Here is an 18,562-nt window from a genome sequence, read left to right as displayed (position 1 = left end):
CGAGTAAGGGTTTTATAGGGGAGTGTGAGGAGTTCAAATTGAATTATGAAAGGAAATGGCAATAGGGACTGGTGGAGAGGGGAGGAAGAAGTTCATTTGGAGAGGAACAGGAGCTGAGCAGCAGTATTGACGACAGGTTGGAGTAGAGTGAGACAGCAGTTAGGGAGAAGAGAAACACAAAAATACAGAGAATCCTAATATACTGGTAATATGTATATCAATTAACAAACTTCTGAAATAAATATGGTCATGAAAGAGAAAAACTAAAAAATATATATTAATATTTATAATTAATATAAATGACCTCATACGTAACCACAAGTGAAGTGTATACAGAGGTTGAACACACGTCAGACTCACCACCATGCAGTGTAAGATGTTAAACAACATAAATAAAACCTACACATAAACAATAAGAATTCCAATATACTGTATATAAAAAAGAATAAGTACTTATATAGTGAAATTTCGTAAGAAAATAAATAATGGCAGTATTTCTTATAATCGCACTCATAAATAACGCAGAATAACCAGTATATCACATATCACAAGCCATGTACCTGTTATGGAAAAGTGTCTCACCAGATAAGGCAGGAAAACTTGGTTTGTAGAGTAGCCTGCGAGGAGGGCAGGATAACTTGGTTAGATGAGTTGCCTGCCAGGAGGGCAGGATTTCTTGGCTAGATGAGTTGCCTGCCAGTAGGGCAGGATTTTTTGGCTAGATGAGTTGCCTGCCAGGAGGGCAGGATTTCTTGGCTAGATGAGTTGCCTGCCAGGAGGGCAGGATTTCTTGGCTAGATGAGTTGCCTGCCAGGAGGGCAGGATTTCTTGGCTAGATGAGTTGCCTGCCAGGAGGGCAGGATAACACAGGCTGAAAATAGTTCAGGTGTAAATGTACAGTTTGATTACACTCAGCAGGGCTGAGAAAACTGTAGCTGCTGATTATACAGAGAAAGCACGGAACCAAAGGCTTGGGCCTGCATACACTGAGCACAGCATGTGGATGGTGAATAGTTCAGATGTAAATGCACAGTTTGATTACACACAGTAGGGCTGAGAAAGCTGTAGCTGCTGATTATACAGAGGAAGCATGGACCCAAAGGCTTGGGCCTGCATACACTGAGCACAGCATGTGGATGGTGAAAACAGACAGCAAGCTAACAGCATTCAGAGCAGAGTGGAACAACAGTCTTGAATAATTGAGCTACCTGCTGAAGCCTGGAAGGCAGCGTGGAGGGAGACGGAGAGTGGTAAATAGAAGCAGCGGCTGAAGTGTAGACAATCACGGAGGATAGCTGGAACAACCAGACCGAGCTGTAGGAGGAATGTATAACCGGCGAGGAGGAATGAATCTGGAAGCTACAAATAGGAGGAGCAGCCAATCAGCAGCATATGGAGTATGAGTCAATCTCTGCAGCATCCCCGGTGCTTGGTAATCAGCGGAACCGGAGTCAGTGTAGGTCCCGAGCCGGTGGGAAACAAGCCGCTGCCACGGCTTGTGACAGTGCCCCCCCCTTGACGCGGGGTTGAAGAACCCCCAGAGCCTGGTTTAAAGGGAAATTCCTGAAAAAACATCCTCTTCAACCTGGGAGCATGTATGGCATCTTCTGGAATCCAGGAACGTTCTTCCGGACCATAGCCCTTCCAATGGACCAGAAACTGCAACCGACCTCTAGATACTCTAGAATCCAGCACTTTCTCAACCACAAAACTCCTGTTGATCGTGGACCACCACCGGAGCAGGCCTGAAAGAACTCCAGTTCCCAAATCTATCTGACTTATGGACTGGCTTTAATAAAGAGGCATGAAAAGTGTTGTTAATCTTTAATGAATTTGGTAGTTGGAGTTTGAAAGCAACTGGGTTAACTTGAGAAATGATCCGGAAAGGACCAATAAACCGAGGACCCAATTTGTGAGAGGGTTGCCGGAGTTTGATATTTCTAGTGGACAGCCACACTAAGGGCCTCATTCAGAGGCTGTCGGAGGATGCAAGCGGTCGCTCAGAAACTGGGCGGCCACTTGCATCCTGACCGCCCGCCTCTATTGCGGTCGTTAGGCTGTGGGTTTACACCCACAGCTCTAACGACCGCTAGGGTGATGGTCGCGATGGTCACAGACCATCGCGACCATCAGGGGTTACGACGAGACCCTAGGGTAGGGTCTCACTTGTCGTAAGCCCCGGAGAGCTTCTGGCTCTGTCAGAGCGGAAGCTCTCCACTGACATCACTAGTGATGTCAGTGGGGCCTCCCCCAAACGGCAGGCATTCCCATGGGAATGCCTCCATTTGGGCTGCCACCCCCCCAGCCCGCCTTCCAAACGGGGCGAGCTGTCAATCAACATCGACAGCTCGCCCCCTTTGGAAAGAGACCCGCTACGACCGGCTCTGTCGGTCGTAGCGGGTCTCACGCATGCGCACGAAGGAGCCGGCTCCCTCGTCCGCATGCGCACTGGACAAACAACGAGGTGGCCGTGTGGTCGTAGACCGTACGGCTGCCTCTGAATGAAGCCCTAAGTCCCCCCTTTTGAACGTACAAGGCCTCCGATGTCTATCTGCCAATTTCTTAGAATGGAGAAATGCCTTGAGGAGATTATGATGCACCTTGGCCCAAATACCACAGAGTCTGGAAACAGTCCCTGCATCAGAGGATCTGGAGAATGATAAATCAAATGAATTGGCCCGAGGATGTTGGCCCATCACATAATAGAAGGGTGAAACTGAAGATGCAGTGTGACAGGAATTGTTAAAAGCAAATTCAGCCATGGGAAGATGAGACACCCAATCATTCTGGAATTTTGAGACGTAACACCGTAAATATTGCTCCAGGGTTTGATTAGCACGTTCTGTCTGCCCATTAGACTGTGGGTGACATCCTGAAGACAAGCTGAGACTGATACCCAGTGCAGTGCAGAAACATCTCCAAAACCGTGAAACAAATTGTGTCCCATATACGTATTGAACGCCATTTTCCATTCATCTCCGGTCTTGATCCAGATCAAATTATAAGCTCTACTGAGAGTTTTTGATGGTGATTTCGTTCAATGCCCTAAAGTCAATGCAAGGACGTAATGACCCATCCTTCTTCTGGACGAAGAAGAAACCAGCCCCAACCGGAGATTTAGAAGGACGGATGAATCCTTTAGCCAAGGCATCCGCAATATACTCCTCCATGGTCTTATTCTCAGGTATAGAAAGAGAATAGAGACGATCCTTGGATAACTTGGCTCCTGGTAACAGCTGTATGGCGCAATCATACGGACGATGAGGTAGTAGAGAATTGGCCTTTGATTTAGAAAAAACATCTGCAAAAAGATGGTATTGAGCAGGAAGTCCTACAAGAGACTCTGAGACAGCAGAGATATCCGTCCGGATGGGTGTAGATAAACTGCAATTATGACATGCTGGACTCCATTTGACAATATCCCTCGTAATCCAATCAATGATGGGATTATGGGTCATTAACCATGGAAACCCCAAAATGATGGGAGCAAAAGAACACTGGAGTAGTAAAAAAGAAATCATCTCCAAATGCAAAATTCCAACTGAGAGACGAAGAGGTGGTGTCTTGAATTTGATAAGACCATTAGCCACCAGACCACCATCTAACCCACAAATAGGAACCTCTTGAGGTAAAGGAACTGCAGCTAAACCTAAGGAATGAAAAAATGATAAGTCCATGAAGTTCCCAGCAGCACCGCTGTCCACAAACGCCGATACGGAATGGACGGATTGCGACAGATGTACCACCGCAGGAACTAGCAACAAATCTTTTGAGGACACAGATGCCAGGCCTAAATGTAACTCCTCTTTTACATTCAGACCCTATCTTTTACTGGCCTATGTGGGCAAGATTTCAGCGGATGACCTCTAGCTCCACAATATAGGCAGAGGCCTTGAGATTGTCGTCTTTGTCTCTCCCTGGGCGATAGCCGGAAAGCTCCCAGTTGCATGGGTTCCTCAGAGTCCTCCGCCAGCAGCCAGGAAGGTGACTGAGGCGACTGTACAGAAAGACTGCGTTCTCGTTTGCGTTCTCGGAGGCGACGGTCAATATGGATGGCTGAAGAGATTAAGTCGTCAAGGGACTCAGGTGATGGATGTTGGACCAAAATGTCCTTGATGGCATCCGAAAGAACCAAGCGGAATTGGCTACGCAATGCCGGGTCGTTCCATCCTGAATCCACTGCCCATCTCCGAAACTCTGAGTAATAATCCTCTGCGGGATTCTTTCCTTGTCGAAGAGCACGCAGCTTGGATTCGGCAAAAGAACTACGGTCAGGATCTGCATATAATAATCCAAGAGCATTAATAAAGGCATCTACTGATAAAAACGCAGAATGTGTTGAAGCAAGACCAAATACCCAAGTCTGTGGATCTCCTTGTAAGAGCGAGATCACTAATCCTACCCGCTGAGTCTCGGATCAAGAAGATAAAGGTCGGAGATGAAAATAGAGTTTACAACTCTCACGGAAGTTCAGGAATTGAGTACGGTCTCCAGAAAACCTATCAGGGAAATTCATTTTAGGTTCCTTGGGAACGGCTCCAGAAGTGGATGCCTGAACATCCTCAAATCTTATAGAGAGCTCCTGAACTTTTTGGGTAAGCAGTTGGATCTGTGCGGCAAGGATTTGTGCAGGGTTTTGAGCCTGCTCCATAATGAAGGACACGGAACTCACAGACTTAAATACAAAGTTGGCCGAAGGGCAGGATTTCTGTGCTAGATGAGTTGCCTGCCAGGAGGGCAGGATTTCTTGGCTAGGTGAGTTGCCTGCCAGGAGGGCAGTATTTCTTGGCTAGATGAGTTGCCTGCCGGGAGGGCAGGATTTCTTGGCTAGATGAGTTGCCTGCCAGGAGGGCAGGATTTCTTGGCTAGATGAGTTGCCTGCCAGGAGGGCAGGATTTCTTGACTAGATGAGTTGCCTGCCAGGAGGGCAGGATTTCTTGACTAGATGAGTTGCCTGCCAGGAGGGCAGGATTTCTTGGCTAGATGAGTTGCCTGCCAGGAGGGCAGGATAACACAGGCTGAAACTAGTTCAGGTGTAAATGTACAGTTTGATTACACACAGTAGGGCTGAGAAAACTGTAGTTGCTGATTATACAGAGAAAGCACGGACCCAAAGGCTTGTGCCTGCATACACTGAGCACAGCATATGGATGGTGAATAGTTCAGGTGTAAATGTACAGTGTGATTACACACAGTAGGGCTGAGAAAGCTGTAGCTGCTGATTATACAGAGAAAGCACAGACCCAAAGGCTTGGGCCTGCATACACTGAGCACAGCCTGTGGATGGTGAAAACAGACAGCAAGCTAACAGCATTCAGAGCAGAGTGGAACAACAGTCTTGAATAATTGAGCTACCTGCTAAAGCCTGGAAGGCAGCGTGGAGGGAGATGGAGAGTGGTAAATAGAAGCAGCGGCTGAAGTATAGACAATCACGGAGGATAGCTGGAACAACCAGACCGAGCTGTAGGAGGAAACTCTATAACCGGCGAGGGGGAATGAATCTGGAAGCTACAAATAGGAGGAGCAGCCAATCAGCAGCATATGGAGTATGAGTCACTCTCTGCAGCATCCCCGGTGCTTGGTAATCAGCGGAACCAGATTCTGAGTCAGTGTAGGTCCCGAGCTGGTGGGAAACAAGCCGCTGCCACGGCTTGTGACAGTACCATGTTTTTCCTGCAGAAATAGGCTTTATCCTCTATACACACTCCACTCTTTTTGGGGGATATGTACGAGGTCATTATATGTGCCATTTCAAACCTTCATTACAATATATATATATATATATATATATAGTAGCATGTAGACGGGCACTCAATATATAGGTGAATCGCCGGGGTGCCTGCCTAAAGATTGATATATGGCATGTCTCCTGCTCCGTGGAACAAAAATAGGCGGCACTAGTCCGGACTTGGTAAAACAAATGAGTGGTTTTAATCCAACATGAACCGACGTTTCAAGGCCCCAACGGCCTTTTTATCAAGGTGTGAATAACAAGAGATAAGTGCGTGCTTAGCTTAAATCTAGTGATCACCAAATGAGGTCTCTGGTCCAGCAGCGCGCCTCCGTGCGGCAGGAGTCGCTTGTTATGTGACGTCATCAAGCGGCGTCGTGTAGAGAAGAAAGGGAGGCAGTGCCAAAGCTGTCTCCATGGAAACTGACAAATACAGTGCCACAATGTGAGCGGCTCACGCTGCACACGGAGGGAAGCGCTGGGGGACAAAGTGAAACAATGAAAAGTGAATGAATGCTTAAACATACTAAAAATGGTATTAAAAACGTGAAGAAATAATGACATAATAACAGATGGTGTAAGCATAGATAGATGGAACAGCTGTGATGCAGACATGCTAAATATATATAACAAATCCCCCTTCCAAGGTTACTGTTCGATATAAAACGAAAAGATATCCTGGGCATCATGTGTTTAAAAACATAATACACCTTATACTGTTGCCTTCTTCTGTTGACAATAATCAATAATCCATAGCATAATTTAATGCTCTGATATCGTTGTTGGGACTTCTTATGAGTTGATTCGGTCCTATGTTTGTCAGTCAATGATGTATACGTTTTAGGTTTTAGGATGTATACGCTGTAGGTTATTTATTACTATGGGAGTTAGGGAGCCCAGATAAGAGGTGGTTACAGTAGTCCAGTCTAGAGATCACCAGTTAGTGGATGAGCATCTTTTTGCATCCAGGATGAGAAAGGGTGTGATCCCCGAGATATTTTGAAGGTGGAAGTGGCAAGACTGGGAGAGGGACTGAATGTGAGATTTGTAGGTGAGAGCGGAGTCAGGGATAACTCTAAGGCAGCAGATATTCAGGATAGAAGAAGTGGTGAGGTTGTCAATGGATACTTAAATCGAGGGAGGTGGAAGTTAGGAGGGTGAGAAGATGATCAGCTCAGTCTTAGACATTTTAAGTGTAAGAAAGCCTTGGGATATCCAGGAGGAAAGAGCAGAGAGACAGTAGGGAGAGAGGTTAGGGAAGGAGTAGAGAGAGAGAGGTTAGGGAAGGAGAGGCTGATCTGAGTATCATCAGCATGCGATTATATTAGATTCCAAAAGAGCTGATAAGCGCACCTAAGAACAGTAGGAAGCATAAAAGGAAAATAGAATAGGACCAAGAACAGAACCTTGGGGGACACTTACTAGTAGTGGAAGAGATGGAGAAGAGAAGAAACTGGGAAAGAGCAACCAAAGAGAAGAGGTAGGATGAAAGTCAGGAGAGGGCAGTGTCATGCAGACCAAGGCAGTGAGGATTTGAAAGGGGAGAGGCTGGTTGATGGTGTCAAAAATGGTGGAGAAGAAAAGGAGAATGAACAGATAATACTGGCAATTGAATATGGCAGCAATAAAGTCATCAATGACAGTTTCTGTAGAGTGTTAAGGATGAAAGACAGAATAAAGTGGATTAAACATATTTTGTGAGTAAAGAAAGGTGATAAGGCATTTGTAGAATATTCACTTTAGGATATTGGAGGCAATGAGGAGAAGAAAGATGAGGTGGTAATTAGAAATTGTGTCAGGGTCAAGGGTGGGTTTTTAAGAATGTGAGACATGAGACAATGCAGAGGGAACAGTGGGCCTGATTCAGACCTGCTTGCAAGCGGGTTGATGGCCGGGCAGTGCACATGCGCCGCGTGAGCCCCGGAGCGAGTAAGAAATCACTCACTCCGGGGCTCGCAACAAAATGGGACGTCTGTCGATGTTGATTGACAGCTCGCCCTGTTTTGTAGGCGAGGAGGGGGGGTGGCTGGCCAAACGGAGCCGTTCCTGAAGGAACGCCTGCCGTCTGAGGGCGGCCCTACTGACATTACACGTGATGTCAGTAGTGAGCTTCCGGCTCTATTAGACCACAAGGGTCTCGTCGCAAGCCTGATGGTCGCGACCATCACCTGGCCGCTCGCGAAGGCTGTGGGTGGTCACCCACAGCTTAGTGAGCGGCCAGAAGGCCGGACACCAAAAAAAAAAAAAATGCCCTTCAGACTTGCGAGCTGCCTCCGGCAGCAAGAGGGTCTGAATCAGGGCCAGTGTCCGATAATAGAGAAAAGTTTAAGATATGCGCCTGCCTGGGAAACAGGCAGTGGGAGACAGGGAGTGGAGGTGGGAGGTAATAAAATCAAAGGGGGAAGTGGAAAGAAGGGAGTACCGGATAAAAACTGATGAGAAGGAAGTCAGAGGACATCGATTGAGAAAGACCAAGGGGTCAATTTACTAAGCAGTGTTAGGAGACAGAGTGAAAAGTGATAAGAAAGTGATATATGATGATGAGAGTGAAAGGAGTTTAAAAGGCTGAGGGGCCAGTGGGGATATTAATAGGGATATTGAAGCCACCTAAGATGATGGATGGAAGGTCAAAAGAGAGAAAGTGGGAAAGCCAGGAGGAAAGTTGTTAACCCATGCTTTGTCTCTCAGCACACCATCATCTCCCCCCTGCATCTCTCTGTCACACTATCATGTTCTGCCTACGTCTCTCATCATCCTCCTTCACTCTGTATCAGCCTCCCCTTCACTCTGTATCTCTGTCTCCCCCTCCTTTCACTCTGTGTCAAACAGCCCCCCCTTCATTTTGTGTCTCTGTGCCCCCCTCTCATTCTGTGTCTCTCTGTGCCCCCCCTCATTCTGTGACTCTGTGCCCCCCTCATTCTGTCTTTATGTGCCCCCTCTTCATTCTGTCTTTCTCTGTGCCCCACCCTTCATTCTGTGTCTCTCAATGTCCCCCCTCCCTTCTCTTTCTCTATCTTTTCCTTCCCTCCCCCGGTAACTGCCAGCCACTCTCACTTCTGCCTTCTGTCTGGATGAGCTGCAGACGGTGAGGACAGGCAGGGGCTGGGGCTCGTCTTCCCAGCAGGACAAGGAACGTGACATCACGTGACACTGGTGTCTCACTCCCGGCAGCAAAGTGGGAGGTGCAGTCATGCCGCCGAGCACCATGGGCCTTGCTCTGCAGCGCAATGGCGAGTCTGTGGCAGGCGGCAGGGTATGCTGCCCTTGCCGGTGGTGCCCCCCTTTGCTGTGTCTGCCACGTCACCTAGGGCACTTGCCCTGCTTGCCCCACCCTAGTTACGCCACTGCCACCAGAGGAGAGGCCAACGGAACAAATGCTGTCCGATGAGAAGTAAGGTTCATTTTGTTAATAACATACGTATCATTCCAGAGCGTGAAGGAGAAAGAGACAAAGCGAAGGAGAGAAATGTGAATAAGATTGTTAGGGTTGCTGGAGCAGGGAGGTAGGGAGAGGTTTGGGATGAGGTGGTGGAGGGGAAGGTGGGACTTAGCAAGAAGATTAACGGGCAAAGAGGGAGTTTAGTATGGCATTGCTTTTACTAGCCGTAGTGAGTCACTCAACCCTACCATACCCTTCATTCCATTTATCCAGACTGTAATCTGCCTTTGGTTGTATCATTATGTTATCCCATGTACTGATGTAGAATTCTGTTGTTTAAGTAAATAAGATCATAATAATAATGTTAATCATAATAATAAGGATATGCATACTTGAGCACAGGTGACTGAGTCATTTTGATTTAACCTTCTGTTCTCGAGCATTGATATCCTTAAAACCTGGACCATTAGGGTACCTAGAGAAGGGAGTTTGGGAAACACTGTCCTAAACTATAAATAATGTAATCTGATCAGCTGTACCTTTATGGGGTGATGGCAAGTATTGCTTTATGGCTTATTATGCAATATTTTCATATACAGTGGGGTCGTTACTGAGCTTTGCTCTCAGAATGACAGATTCACTACAGTGGTGCCAGATCTCGCACTAAGGTTTCACAAGTGTACAGTATGTTTGCACTGCCATCATTATTGTACTAAACAAAACATACAGTTGTACTTTAAATTACACAAAATTCACACAAAGCTGCAGAATAGTAGCATAATATTAACAAAAAGTAACATAATATTAGAGGAAAAGTAGCAGAGAGACACAGAGATACAGAAGACTGATACTGTGACTAATTGGAAAAATCATGTCAGGAATATAATTCAGTGATCTATGACATATATGACAAACAACAATGTACAGTATGACAACATGATTTCCCACATTTAGCCCCATTGTCAGTCTTCTGAATTGACAGCAATGGTGGTTAGTCTTAAATCTCTTCTTTTTCGCTAATATGATGCTACTTTTCCCTTAATATTATGCTGCTTTTACATAAATATTCGTGCAAATTTTGCGCAATCGAAAATGCTATTTTCTTGCATATTTCATATCGATGAACAGGCATGTTTTGAGAGAACTCGCACTTTACGAGCGGTTTATACTGACATGTAGTACCACTATGTCCAATACTGTGGCGCTAGACATAGGGGGTTTTTTAACACAAATTTAGCAAAATTTAGTGGGGACATATCTGTAGTCCAAGAGGGACTCAAACTTTCTAAGAATAAAATGTTGATTAGAGATAAAGCATGTGGCAATCATTTGAGTAAGAAAAATAATATAGGCCACAGCCTCCAAAACATAGCAAAAAATAAAACAAAAGAACCAACAGTTACATAAATAAACACATGAATGCTGTTATATTGAATTAAGGAGTAGATAGACAATTTTAAGGGCTTATCGATGAATTTTACCATGCAAGCAGGCTAAGCAGCGATTTGTAAAAAGATTGTCAAGTGAGTTTGATTACAAATGTGGAACAGTTGGTTGGTGTATTTTCATTATTTTGCTTTACAATTTGGTTTTACAGTATGGTGTGGTGGACATATGCATCTAAGCGGATTTTCAGGTTATTTGGAATTGTATGGAAGTCAGACGGACATTCTCTTGTGTATCAATAGATGTAACTGGGCAGCATAAGGCGTTCACACTGGAATCGGTACGATTTACCGACGGACCCCTGCCCGGTGGTTGGAATCCTGACAGCGGCATCCCGGCAGAGGAGGAAATCCCGATCGTCGAAGGTAAGTATTCACTAACCCATTTCTAATCCCCTAACCCTAACCCTCCCTTTGGGTTGCCTAACCCTAATCCCCCCTCTAAGTGCCTAAACCTAACCCCCCTTCCCCGCCGCCTAAACCTAAGTCCCCCCAGGGGGAGCCTAACCCTAACCTCCCGGGGGGGGTGCCTAACCCTAACTCCCCCCGGGAGCCCTAAACCTAGCCCCCCCCCCACACGGCTGTCCGCAGCGGCGCCCGGCATCACTTCGATCGGGATGCCGGGCGCCGGTCTCCCGGCGCCGGTAAAATGACAGGCATCTAGATTTAGATGCCTGTCATTTAACCCTCGCCGGGATTAAGCAGTCGGGAAGCCGGCTGTCGGGATTAGGTCCGCCGGCTTCCCGACTGCATACCATTCACACCATACTTACCTACCCTCCTGATTCGGCTGGGAGCCTCCTGAAAATCGTGTTCCGCTCCCGGTCCTCCAGAAAGACAGGCAAGTCTCCCGCCAACCCCTCCGCCCTCCCCACCCCACGGTTCCAAGAGAAACCCCCACAGCGGGGTAGGTTCTAGCTGAATCACATAATTTTGGCCCCGCCCCCTGCTTCACAATGCCGGTAATCTCTGCATTGTTTAGCAGGGGCGGAGCTAAAATTACGCGATCGTTTTGCCACGCTCCGCCCACAAATGCCGGGTAAGATGTCTGGAGCGCCCCCTATGCTGGCCACGCCCCCCTGATATGCCGATCTGGCATATCCGTCCCGGAAGGGGCAGCCAGAATGTCAGCAAGCATGGTTCCCATGGGTGTGTATGCAGGGGGAAATCTGCATCTATAGTCAAGCGTGCATTGCGGCCGTTTTGCATGCGACTCTGAATCAGGCCCAGTATCTGCTATGTAATAGTCTCTTGTCCCATATAACCAAAGGCACCTTTATTTTACAATGGATGTGTATTTAATTTTTATCCAGCACTACACTATCACCTTAAAATTGTGTTACAGTAGTAATACGTTAAATACTTTTGTACCCAAGTTATTTACATCTGCAATTTTTTAATTAATGATAGACTATTCACACAGGTAATTCTGTTGTTTATAGAGAAAAGTGTCCCTTTTTTTTTTTTTTTGTTTAAGGTCCCAGAGGCTATAACAACAAATATATGTCTCTGGGAATTTTTATGGTAAATGTTTATTGTTGAATATGTATTTGTGTACTTCAGAACTTTTTTTCCTTCTGTTTTAAATTAAGAGTCCTAAGTCAAATTTTTTTTACGAAGTCTTCTTAAAATGACTTGTATGATTTTACTCAGTGCAAAAATAACACTAAATACTAAATCTGTCAATTTTAGATAAAGCATATTTGTTAGTGTTTTCCACTGCAATTCTCTTCACAAAGTAAAGAAATTAGAACTAACTAACATATTTTGGATAACACCCTTGCAAAGCCAATGCTTGTGTGATTCTCCTGCGTTACATAAGCTCCATCCAATTTGTCCCATCGTGTTTCTCTTACACATGATAACTGGAATACAAACGGGGAATAGAAACAGTTTATTGCATCCATGATCCATCATTCTTCCTGAATACAATCAGTGTGTACATACATACTTATTAATACACAGGGATCAGTGATCACTTTTTTTTACTCTCAATTAGTACAGACACATACTGTAACATTAAATAATTTTAGGGTTAACCATATAACATTTATTTAGACACTTTCAAGCATTTGGTCTTTCATTAATAATAAAACCCTGCCCATCCATGATGTAAAAAATTTAATCAAAATCAAAACAAATACCAAACACTAGATGGCAATCATAGAAGACTCTATTTCCAAATGATGCAAAAAGTATACAGTAGAGCTGCAGTATGTACAGCATTGTAACTGTTGTCTGCTTAGACATGACTGAGGGCACTAATGATTTGGCAGAACAACCTACAGTAGTAGCATCAGTAAAAATTAAACAAAAGACAGCAAGAACTAGGGCCAAGATCAACAGCCGCGCTGTCCTGGCTGTGGAAGGCGTCACTGAGAAGCCCTGTTAGCAAACCACACTAACTAGATTGCAATACTCAGTAAGGGACTTATTCCGAGCTACATACAAAGTGGCCACAAGTCCGGATGGCTGCGGCACCCATATTTAGTACCATTTGCTAATGTGGATATCTGCATGGCTTGATGAGTATAGCCGCACCGTCCACTGTTTTTCCATCTGCAGTTCAAGCATCACCATATGTATCAGCACTTACACCTACCCCATTCTGGGTACAAGACATTGGTCTGAAACAAGCATCCCTTCGCCATACACCATACTTACCTAATCTCCTGGAATGTGCAGGAGACTTACAATTTGTTGGGTAGTCCCCCACAGTCTCGGAAGAGTGGGCAGATCTCCTTCCTAGTGAAGGGGGCAGGACGAAAAAATAATATTGGGAATCGTGGTTCCATAGGAAATGGGCGGGGCTAAAGTTTTCTTGCATGTATCTGCAAAGTAGTCGCCCAGTTGCCACCCAGAAATGCCCATTTCACTTATTGAGAGATATGGATGAGATCCATAATACTCAGAATCACATGGAGATACACAAATATGCATTCATTTGCTACTGTGCATAAAATTTGCTAGATGCCGCCACATACAGAGCTGCGTGCGACTCAGAATCAGACCCTAAATGCATACCTCACAACTGTCCTGTCCTTCAGGCGGAGGAGGCAGCCTCTACTCCTCATTAGGAGTATGGCGGGTGACTTTGACATCACAGTATGTCGCCACACTCTCAGCCTATCACAGACATGGAGGAGAAGCAGCTGGCTGTTTTTTTTATACATGTCAGTTACATGTGGGGACAATTAGAACTAGAGATGTGCGCGGACCCTCGTGTTTTGGTTTTGGATCTGGATTAATCTTCATGTTTTGGTTATGCAAAACCACCCTCAAGTGGTTTTAGTTAAGCTAAGTACACACTAGAGCGACTGGAATTCGTTCCGACAGTGATTGTACGTCCACACTGGACGACTTTAATGAACGACGTAACGATCACAGTTACGTCAGTCATGAACACTGCACTGGCTGACAGCGATATCGCTAGGTTTGATGTGCAGGACATCAAACCTGGCGAACACGGGAGTGCGCAATCATGCGTACACACTGAGTGATGTAGGCAATATGTCGTTACGAATCTATTAAAACTCAATAATAATCTATAAAAAAATTATAAAAAGCAATATAAACAGCTGAAATGTCAGAATCCAAATCCCGAGTTCGTGTTTTAAATCCGAGTTCCGAACCAGCAACAGAACAAACCAGGATTCAGTTTGAATAGGATCACAAAAGTGAATCCGAACCTTGATCCGGTTCTACTCAGAACCCCTAAATTCAGATTTCGGAAATCTGGACCTGCACATCTCTAATTAGAACACTAGTGACATTATGCTATGTTTTAGGTGTCCCCCTAGGCGACTGGACAACTGGTTCTCATAAAGATAGCACTGGCCTTAGCTGTTAAATTCCCAATGGTAATGGTGAATGTACCTGTCACCAGCAGTCTGTAGAGAAAGAAAGGCCTTGTGAGATGGCCACCATAATTCATTTTCAACTGCCTTAATAGCGGTGACACAGGATCCTGGCAAGTTGTAAGGAATACCAGACAGCATTTGGTGGGAAATATTTTCTTTATGCTTCTTCAGCTATACTATATAATTGTGCCTGCACACTACGTGAGATTCCATTTACTAATGCCTGCATGTAAAGGGATAGTCTTTTGGCCAAATATAACTTATCGGCTACCTGCTATTATATTGTGACTACATATTATTATGGGACTATCATCAATATCTAGGTAAGGTCATCTGGTTGTATATACATGCAATAATAATGGTTTATCAGACTACCAATATCAGATGCTGATATGCAGCGTTTCATGTGCTTTGTACAAAGTTGCCTTTTTAAAGTATTTATGCTATGTGCTGCAACATTTCTAGATCCTAGTACAATATAAGTTAGAATTGTCCATGTTCACATAACAGTGAGTGTCTTTTTCTGCAACTATTAAGGGAATATATCATACTTTATCTTTACTGGCTCTCTTTATATAGAAGGATTGTTCTATCTTGCATAGATGATCAAATATCTACTTTGCGTTTGCAATTTTACTTAAATTCATTATGAAATAAAACACACGTATGTTTAGGTTTCCAGGTAAGGGGTTCCTTTATAATGTGGAACACCACCCCTAAATATACATAATTATATATAAAATGATTTCCCCTCCTTTGCCCATAACAACCAATCAGATTCTACTTTATTTTATGGTATGTGCTAAATAAATGATAGCTAAAAGCTGAATGGCTGCTATGGGTAACTTCTCCACTTGTCCTCTTTAGAAGGATAAATACATACCCCTTAGTGGTGATGGCATACAGACATGATCACTAAGGAACCGCTATAATTTTCCTTTTTATTCTCTTTCTGGCTTCTGTAATAATCAATCTAACACATGTTCCACTATCATGTTCCACGATAGTGTAGGTAATCCTCAGCTTCCACCCCTTATTGTCAGTACAATGGGAACATTTAAAAATAGCTAAAACAATCACAAGAGGGATAAAGTGCCCCATATATGCTACTGTAAAAGTGTCTATATGCCCTAATGAATGGGCAGGGCCGTAGAGAGCCTGGGGAGGGGACGTGGCCTAATCACGGGAGGCGTGGCCACGCCCCCTTAGAAAAAAAAAGAAAACCCTATTTGCACTGCTGCAAAGCTGTGAGCCCCTCAGCCCAGCACAGTGTGATCGCTACTCCACACAGGGAGAGTCGTGGAGACTGCTGCTGCTGCAGCGAGCAGACACCCACTGCAGCCCAGCACTCAGCAACGTGTACTGGGCTGCTGAAAGCTAAGAGGAAAGGGGGGCAGCGTTGGACCCGGGCCCCCGCTGGGCCCCTCCAACAAGCCCGGGTAATTAGTACCCATTCCCCCCCGCCTCTGGCATCCCTGTGTATGGTAAAGGAGTTTTAGTCCTTCGTAATGGCATTTTATCCAATTACATTACTCTATTACCGATCTTATGCGGAGCAATAAAGAGTTATATAGGGTTCTTAACTTTAAGCTTTTCAATCATTTGGAGTTTGCCGTTGGGCATATCCTGTAGTTAGACTCAAGGCCAGTGTTTGTATTTAGTTGATGTCACTGTTTTATTGTAATGGTGTTCTTTACTACCCTGTGCTTTATTATGAATTCCTGTATTATTCTTAAAATACTTCAATAAAACATTTGAATAAAAATAACTAATCTAATATTACATTGTATTTTTCCAATTATACAGCATATAAAAAAAAATTGGAAATTATGAGCACGTGCTTTTCAACTCTAGGCAGTCTCTTCATTGTGTATTATTCATATATAAGAGTCTGGAGGCACATTTTGGCCCAGATTCAATTAGCCTCTATACCGCCACCCCAGTAGCGAACGCAGGGGGGTTTCTGAGTACCCATAACTCCCCCCTGACAGACGAGAGTGAGCACCATATTATTAAGCCCCACCCCCCTTGTGGAAAAGTGCTACGATTCGCTGGTCAATCGGAGGCAGAGCCAATATGATGCAATTCCATTAGAATCACGTAATTCGGCCCTGCCCCCTCCCGATTGACCTGCGAATCACATTTTGTCTCTAAGGGAGGGGCCTAATGGCAGTGCCAAGAGTCCCGCCCCCATCTACAACCCACAGCTGCTGTCAGGTGTTTGTGTGTAATGTATGTGTGATATATGTGTGTGTATATCTATATGCATGTTTATGTACAGTATATAATATACATATATATGTGTGTGCTCGCGTGTGCATATATATATATATATATAATATACACACACGTTTATACGTATATAGCAACCCCCCTGTAAAAATCCTGCGTTTGACCCTGCACCTCCCTGTTGCCGCCCACAACCAACAACGGTAATGAAACTTGACTCTTGCGCAGTGCGACTCAGATGCTTGTGCAGATCACGGATAACACTCCACTGCGAAAAAATCAGCATTGTATCCATCTCTGAATCAAGCCCTATGTTCTTTGTCATTTATATTTCTATTCATATTTGGTAATGTACAGTATAAAGAGTGGAATTCCATTCCAATCCGATAAAAAGGGCAAATAATGTACAGTACATATATAAATGGAGAATAGAGCAAGAAATAAACATGTGGGTGTGCTGTATTTTGTCCACATTCATAATGTCAACATGAGAATGTCAACATGCTCATGTCAACAGGCAGCATGTCGACATTAACCAGGACAAAATTCATAATGTCAACAATGGTGAAATGTCGACATCCGAACGTCGACAAAACATCCCTGGTGATCTAGTGGTGACTTACCTGGTCTGGCAGGTTCGGCATCCCCAGTGATATTTCCAGTGATCAACAGTCAGGTGATGAGGACTTCCGGCCCCCTGCAGCGTTGCCCGGAGGGTCCTCTGGATGCTCCAGGCAGGCACCCTGCAGCCACTCGGTGCCTTATCAGAATGCTCCAGGCAGTGCTGCTCTTCCCGTTTCCAATGACATCAAGATGGCACAGGGTGCTCTGGAGGCATGCTACACCGCTGTATATAAATACTGAGCATAATTTCTTAATTTCTAAAGGCCAGGTACTTAGGGCCTGATTAAGAGCCGCTCGTAAGCGGCCGGTCGTTCACTCTGAGCGATGTTCGCACAACTGCGCATGCGTATGGGTCGTAATGCGCATGCACAAACCAGTCATTGCGGTCGGAAATTGTGCGCTCGCAAAACAGTGAGGGGCTGATAATTTGATTGACAGAATGTACTGTTTGTGGGTGGTAACAGGGGAAGGTGCTTGAAAACGGGGGAGTGGAGATCTGAAAGCAGGCGTGCCTAACGTTAAAAAGGGCGTTTAATAGGAGTGTATAATTAGTAAAGGAGCGTCATCGACCACGTCACTTGGTTGTCTTAGCCTGAACTGCTCGCAGTGATAGCGGTAAGAAAGAGCTACCGCAAGCACTGCGAGCAGTTCAGATGCCTTTCGATGTACCCGATTAATCTAATAAATATCGTAGATAACGTGTGATGCGAACGGAAAAGGGGCGTCTTTACAAAATAGCAAGCGCATTTTTCAGACATAGAGGTGTCAACAAACCACAAAGAGCGAGCGCTCAATTTAAATAGCCGGCCCCTTTTTTGGAACGACCGTCCGCAAATAGCGTTCGGGTCTGAATCAGGCCCCTAATGTCATTGCATTAGTGTTTTTAACACTAAAGTGTGCAAATTAAAATGTATCTTTGCAAACACTTTTGACATGAATTTGTCGTTACAAGCATTTGGTGCTCACAGCAGGGAAACTACTTAAACAGAACAAGATGTAAGGCCCCCTCTGCAGCATTTTGCATAAGCCACACCCTCTGGCATTAGGCCATGCCCTCTGGTTGTGACTGCTGTTGCAGGAAAATTCTGCAAGAGAGATGAGGTACTAGGCCTCATGGGAAACCGACGGAGAGATATCCGGACTTTAGATAGACAGTAGAAAGGTGGACAGTGTCTAGATAGACACCAGATGTTAGACAGTCAATAGGTCGACAGGGACAAAGGGTAGACACAGTAAAGGTCGACATGGAAGGACGACATGTACAAATGGTCTACATGGTCAGAAGGTTGACATA

This window comes from Taudactylus pleione, unplaced genomic scaffold, assembly GCF_031769625.1.
Source record: "Taudactylus pleione unplaced genomic scaffold, aTauple2 ptg000086l, whole genome shotgun sequence".
In the NCBI taxonomy this organism is placed as follows: domain Eukaryota; kingdom Metazoa; phylum Chordata; class Amphibia; order Anura; family Myobatrachidae; genus Taudactylus; species Taudactylus pleione.
Note: the sequence above shows the minus strand (reverse complement) of the source record.